This window comes from Monodelphis domestica, chromosome 5, assembly GCF_027887165.1.
Source record: "Monodelphis domestica isolate mMonDom1 chromosome 5, mMonDom1.pri, whole genome shotgun sequence".
Taxonomy (NCBI): Eukaryota; Metazoa; Chordata; class Mammalia; order Didelphimorphia; family Didelphidae; genus Monodelphis; species Monodelphis domestica.
Window position 1 is genome coordinate 36644532 of NC_077231.1, and position 7601 is coordinate 36652132.

Here is a 7601-nt window from a genome sequence, read left to right on the forward strand (position 1 = left end):
TCTTCCCTTTCCATATCTGTTTCTCTTTCTTTGTTGCTTGTATGTATTTTCATACCAGATTCCCTGTGTGTGTGTGTGTATAAAAGACGAACATAAAGACAGAATGTTACATGCATAGAGGTATGAGGGTAATGTTCTAGAGTCAGGTCTATCCACTTTTAAGAGTCAATTGTTAAATTTTGAGTTAAAAAATTTCACCTCAGGAAAAAAATTCCTACAAATCACAGCTTGATTTATCATTTTGTTGATTTCTAGACTTAAGAAAGTATTAATCATGCTAACTTAAAGTGTACATCCCCCTCTACAAAGAGTCCAGATATTTTAAATTCACCAGCACACCCCTATATTACGCTATAAACTGCATGAGCTCAGCAGGAGTGCAGTAGCAGTCATCACTAGCCTGGACATTGGGTCCCTGTGAGATAATATATAATGACAACAACAACAATAAAAACAACTGGCATTTATATTGTTCTTTGAGGTTTGCATAGTGCTTTACATTCATTATTTCTTCTGAGCCACATAACACACTTGGAAAGGGTTTAACCCTCCTTTGACCATCTCAGATGTTTTCTGGAATTATTGAATTCTCTTTCTTTTGTATTTTTCAGGGAGTTCACTATTCCACTACTAAGACCTTCTGGTCTTAATTATTTATATTCCTTCTAAGTATTCTCTCCAGGTGTCTTATTTCAAGTAAAATTTTACTTTGTTTTTAACTCATGCTTCATTTCTTCCAGCCATTCTCACAGAACTTGGGACCAAGTCACTTTTCTTTCTGAGTCTGCTTATACTTATTGTAAAGTTATCTTTGCCTGGTTTACTTCTTTGGTTTCTGTGAACCTATAATATTACCGACTTCAATATTTTCTTCTGTTGGCTCATTTTTTTTTTTGGCTTTGCTCTTCTCCCAGGATTCACAGATTTATTTATTAATATAACTGGCTTCCAAGGTACATGAAGGAGCTAGCTTCTCTTTCTCTTTGTTTTTCCTTATCACTATTTTTTACCTTCTGACCATTTCAGATATTTGTTGCTCTGTGTATGGGAGATCTGGGCTCCTCTATATTTCACATCATTGTATTGCTGTAGTCTCTATGGGGATAATACATTCTGCAGAATCATTGTGCTGCTTTGCTGAACTAGGTGAGAGCAGAGCAGTTGGTATATGAGGCAAACAGAGGGCCTCCTGGACCTTGGTCATCCTCCAGGTTAGGTAGTGGCTGGAGGATGATATGCTTTAAAATAAACAAATAAACAAACAAGGGATATATTAAATATTGTATATAAAGACAATGTATTCATGTTGGGAAAACCAGGAACCAGTGGAGAGAAGAATGGTGAATAGAAGTGTACACATGTGGCCTACAATACTCCCCAATAGGCCCCCATCAAGATTAAAATGTTAATTGGAAAATATTTAACAAAATAAATAAGAATATCCTAGAACATAAATAACATTAACATGTGGTTTTCATGCAGTCCACAGAGATTCATATGTATGGTTTGGTAGCCCAAGTTCCTATTTGAATTCGTAGAATGTTTGGGATGTAGTCCAAACCAATTGAACTGAAAGAAGAGATAAAGGAGGCATTTAGTCAATACATCACAAGCCTGACACAGAGGAGTGGATAATTGTAGAACCAACTAATAATGTTACTTAATGATGATTTTATCTTTCTTGGAGAAGACTAAAACCACTCCTGGGCTTAGGGCAGGAGGGGTCTAAGACATTTACTCTCTTCCTATCCTTCTAAAGGACAGTTCTGTTCTGGGCCCACATGTGCCACTGGCTTCAGTCCTTGGGGAACCTGACTTTAAACAGAAGGTTCAGGCTCTTTCTTCTTGTACAAGTCTTTTTCCTTATTATCTCTTTGGTGTACAAATCCAGCAGTGCTATGGCTGGATCAAAGGGCAGACAGTCTTTTATCACCCTTTGGGCATAGTTCCAAATTGCCCTCCAGAATGGTTGGATCAGTTCACAACTCCACCAGCAATGAATTAATGTCCCTGCTTTGCCACGTCCCCTCCAGCATTCATTACTTTCCATAGCTGTCATGTTGGCCAATCTGCTAGGTGTGAGGTGATACCTCAGAGTTGTTTTGATTTGCATCTCTCTGATTATCAGAGATTTAGAACACTTCTTCATGTGCTTAGTAATAGTTTTGATTTCTTTGGCTGAGAACTGCCTGTTCATGTCCCTTATCCATTTATCAATTGGAGAATGGCTTGATTTTTTGTACAATTGATTTAGCTCTTTGTAAATTTGAGTAATTAAACCTTTGTCAGAGGTTTTTATGAAGATTGCTTCCCAATTTGTTGCTTTCCTTCTGATTTTAGTTATATTGGTTTTGTTTGTACAAAAGCTTTTTAATTTGATGTAGTCAAAATTATTTATTTTACATTTTGTGACTCTTTCTATGTCTTGCTTGGTTTTAAAGTCTTTCCTTTCCCAAAGGTCTGACATGTATACTATTCTGTGTTTACCTAATTTACTTATAGTTTCCTTCTTTATGTTCATGTCAGTCACTCATTTTGAATTTATCTTGGTGTAGGGTATGAGGTATTGATCTAATCCTAATCTCTCCCACACTGTCTTCCAGTTTTCCCAGCAGTTTTTATCAAATAGTGGATTTTTGACCCAAAAGCTGGGATCTTTGGATTTATCATATATTGTCTTGCTGAGGTCACTTGCCCCAAGTCTATTCCACTGATCCTCCTTTCTGTCTCTTATCCAGTACCAAATTGTTTTGATGACTGCTGCTTTGTAATATAGTTTGAGATCTGGGACTGTAAGGCCCCCTTCCTTTGTATTTTTTTTCATTATTTCCCTGGATATCCTTGATCCTTTGTTATTCCAAATGAACTTTGTTATGGTTTTTTCTAAATCATTAAAGAAATTTTTTGGAAGTTCTATAGGTATGGCACTAAATAGATAGATAAGTTTGGGTAGGATGGTCATTTTTACTATATTGGCTCGTCCTACCCATGAGTAGTTAATGTTTTTCCAATTGCTCAAGTCTAGTTTTAGTTGTGTGGAGAGTGTTTTGTAGTTGGTTTCATATAGTTCCTGTGTTTGTCTCGGGAGATAGATTCCTAGGTATTTTATTTTGTTTGAGGTGATTTTGAATGGGATTTCTCTTTCTAGTTTTTGCTGCTGAACTATGTTGGAGATGCATAGAAATGCTGATGATTTATGTGGGTTTATTTTGTATCCTGCAACTTTGCTAAAGTTGTTGATTATTTCAATTTGCTTTTTGGTTTAATCTCTAGGATTCTTTAAGTAGACCATAATGTCATCTGCAAAGAGTGATAGTTTAGTCTCCTCTTTGCCTATTTTGATGCCTTCAATTTCTTTTTCTTCTCTAATTGCTACTGCTAGTGTTTCTAGTACAATGTCAAATAGTAGAGGTGATAATGGGCATCCTTGTTTCACTCCTGATCTTATTGGGAAGGCTTATCCCCATTGCAGATGATGTTGGCTGATGGTTTTAGATATATACTGTTTATTATTTTTAGGAACGACCCTCCTATTCCTATGCTTTCTAGTGTTTTCAATAGGAATGGATGTTGTATTTTATCAAAGGCTTTTTCTGTGTCTATTGAAATAATCATGTGATTTTTGTTGGTTTGCTTGTTGATATGGTCAATTATGTGGATAGTTTTCCTAATGTTGAACCAGCCCTGCATCCCTGGTATAAATCCTACTTGATCATTGTGGATGACCCTTCTGATCACTTGCTGGAGTCTTTTTGCTAGTATCCTATTTAAGATTTTTGCATCTATATTCATTAGGGAGATTGGTCTATAGTTTTCTTTCTCTGTTTTTGATCTGCCTGGTTTTGGAATCAGTACCATCAGGCTCTTTCTTAAATTCTTTGGCTCAATACAATATAATCTGAGAACTACAGGGGAAATACCACTGAAGGCTTAAGTGTGATTCCTGTCTAGGATCTTCCCAATGGAAGAGAGTATTGAGAGAAGGGGGGATTGGTGGGGAAGGATGAATAAGAAGGTACTGAATGTATAATGCAAATCAGGTATAGGAAAGCTATTTATTTCTTCCATTCAAAAAAAATTGCCCAATTTCTTTCAATTCAATTCAAATTCCATTCAAAAGAAACGAGAGACTCAGAAGCACACATTAATGAAAACTTAGCAAGCAGTAGCAACTTCAAACTACCATTGTATTCTTCTGAAAAAGACTTAAAATATTGAAACAGGAAGCATTTTTCTTCATATCAGCTTTACATTGTCCAGACAATTCCCTTTGGGTCCATGTCTTCTAGCAATGCAGATCAGACCTTGGTTTATAGCTCCTTCTGGTGGACATTCTTGAAGAACACTCGTGTTGTCAATCAGTTCACAGTGACAGACCCAGGATCTCCTGACCTCTTGAACTCATAAGGATACCTCCAAGGCTGATTGTGTCCAGGGAAGGAACACAGAACACCTAGGGACCTAAAACTCAGACTAATCTTAGAAGAAGAGAACAAAGTCAAAACCACTATATCTAAAGCTACCCCCTCATCCTCCACCCTAGGCTCAGGTTCAAAAAGAATGCCTAGAAGAGTGCAAAAAGGATTTTTAAAAATCAAAGAGGTAGAGGAATAATTGGGAAAAGAAATGAGAGTGCTTCAAGAAAATAATGAAAAAAGAGTCAATAGCTTAGTAAAGGAGGCACAAAAAGTACTGAAGAACATAACATTTTAAAAACAGAATAGGCAAAATGGTAAGAGGCACAAAATTCACTGAAGGCAATAACCTTCTAAAAAAAAAGAAAGCAGAACTGACCAAGTGGAAGAAAGGTACAAAAATTCACTGAAGAACAGAACTTAAAAAGTAGAACTGACCAAATGGAAAAGGAGATAAAAAGCTCACTAGAGAAAATAATTTCTTAAAAATTATAATTAGCCAAGTAGAAATTAATATCTCCATGGGACCTCAAGATACAATAAAACAAAATAAAAAGAATGCAAAAAATGTGAAATATCTCATTACAAAAACAACTGACCTGGAAAATAGATCCAAGAGAGATGATTTAGGAATTATTGGACTGCTTGGAAGCCATGATAAAAAATGTCTAGATATCATCTTTCAAGAAATTATCATGGTAAACTGCTTTGATATTCTCACCCATAGGGAAAAAAATAGAAATGGAAAGAATCCACCAATCACCACCTGAAAGGAATCCCAAAATTAAAACTTCCAATAATATTATAGACAAATCCCAGACTTCCTAGGTTAAGGAGAAAATATTGCAAGTAGCCAGAAAGAAATAATTAAAAAACCGTGGAACCATAGTTAGAATAACACAAGCTCTAGCAACTTCTTGAGGGCTTAGAATATGACACTCTGGAGGCAAAGGAGCTAGGATTTCAACCAAGAATCATCTGCCCAAGAAAACTGATAATAATCCTTCAGGGGAAAAAATGAATAATCAATAAAACAGAAAACTTTCAAGCATTCCTGATGAAAAGACGAGTTGAATGGAAAATGACTTTCAAATACAAGACTGAAGACAATCATAAAAAGGTAAAAAGGAAAGAAAATTATAAAGAATTAAAAAGGTTAAACTGTTTATATTTCTACATGGAAAGGTGATACTTGTGACTCCTAAGAACTTTATTATTAGAGCAGTTAGAGTATACATATTCATACAATTGTGAAATGAATAAGATAGGATATCTAAAAATAAAATTAAAGGGTGAGAAAGAGGGATACACTGGGAGAAGGGAGAAGGGAAGATAGTATGGGATAAATTATCTCACATGAAAGAGGCATGAAAGAGCCTTTACAGTAAAAGGAGAAACAGGGGAGGAGGAAGGGAACACTTGAACCTTACCCTCATCCAAATTGACTCAAAGGGAAATACACATATACGGTTTGTTATAGAAATCAATCTTGCCCTACAGAGAAGTAGGAGGTGAAAGGAATAAGAAACAGTGGGAGGACTTATAGATGGAAGGGCAGTTTGGGAGAGATGGTGGTCAGAAGTAAAATGCTTTTGAGGAAGAATAAGGTGAAAGGACAGAGAAAGAGAAGAATAAACAGGAGAAAATAAGATAGAGGAAAACATATAGTAATCATAACTGTGAAAAGATGTTTTAGCAAATTTCTCTGAAAAAGACCTCATTTCTCAAACACAGAGAATGGAATCAAATTTACAAGCATACAAGTCATTCCCCAAATGATAAATGGTCAAAGGATATGCACAAGCAATTTTCAGGTGAAGAAATCAAAGCTATTTGAGTCATTGGAAAAAAAGTCCTAAATCACTATTGATTAGAAAAATGCAAACTAAAACAACTGAGAGGTACCACCCCACTCATACCTATCAGATTAGCTAATATGACAGAAAACAAAAATAAGTGTTGGAGGGGATATGAGAAAATTGACACAGTAATGAATTGTTGATGGAGCTGTAAACTGATTCAAACAATCAAAGCAATTTTGAGTTATGCCTGAAGGGCTATAAAACCATGCATACCTTTTGACCTAGCAATACTATACTACTAGGTCTGGATCCTAAAGAGGTTTAAAAAAAAAGGAAAAGGATCTATATGTACAAAAAATATTTATAGCAACTCTTTTTGTGGTAGCAGAGAATTGGAAATTGAGGGGATGTCCATCATTTGGGGAATGGTTGAACATGTGGCATATGTTTATGATAGAATATTGCTGTATCAGAGTGCTTTCAGAAAAACCTGGAAAGACTTACATTAACTGATACAAAGTAAAATGAGCAGAACCAGGAGGAAATTATACACAGTAACAGCAACATTGTACAATGATCAACTCTGAATGACTTGGTTATTCTCGGCAATACAATGACTCAAGATAATTCTGAGGGTCTTGTGATAAAAATGATTACTTCCAGAAGCATAGTTTTTAAAACTTTATTTTTCTTGTTTTTGTTTATATTTCCTTTCACAGCATGACTAATATGGGAATGCCACTTTAAGGAGGGAGAAGGGTAGGAAGAGAGAGAATTTTGGAACTCAAAATTAAAAAAATATTGAAAATTTCTTTTACATGTATTTGAGAAAAATAAAATATTAAATTAAAAAACTAAAAGGTGAAAACAAAACCAAACAGTGGAATTTATATTTTATCCCAGAGGCAATTGGAAGTCACTGAAGCTTTTTGGGTAGATAAGTGTTATGATCAGACCAATGGAATATCAATTTGCCAGCTATGTGGAGGATAGATTGGAGAGAGAAAAGACTGGAAGATAGATATTCTAGGTGTATAAAAGACATAAAGTAAGATGATTGTTATATGAGTATAAGAAATGTTGAGGAGGTGGAACCAATAAAGCATGACAGCATGAGAGAAATTAAGACAATAAGAATAGAAGATGGATCCTGTGAATGAAAAATCCCCTACCGATTATTTCTGATTATTTTTATTATTAGCTTTCATCAAAACTACAATTCTAGCATCTTTAAGGAATGAATGTGAGATTATTGCAAGAATAACCCCTAAATATATAGTAGTTACTGCCCATAGTGACATTCTGCATATTTATAGTCTTGGTACACCCCCTTTTCAGCTGATTTAGCATCATTCTTGACCACTATTTAAGGCCAGATACTGTA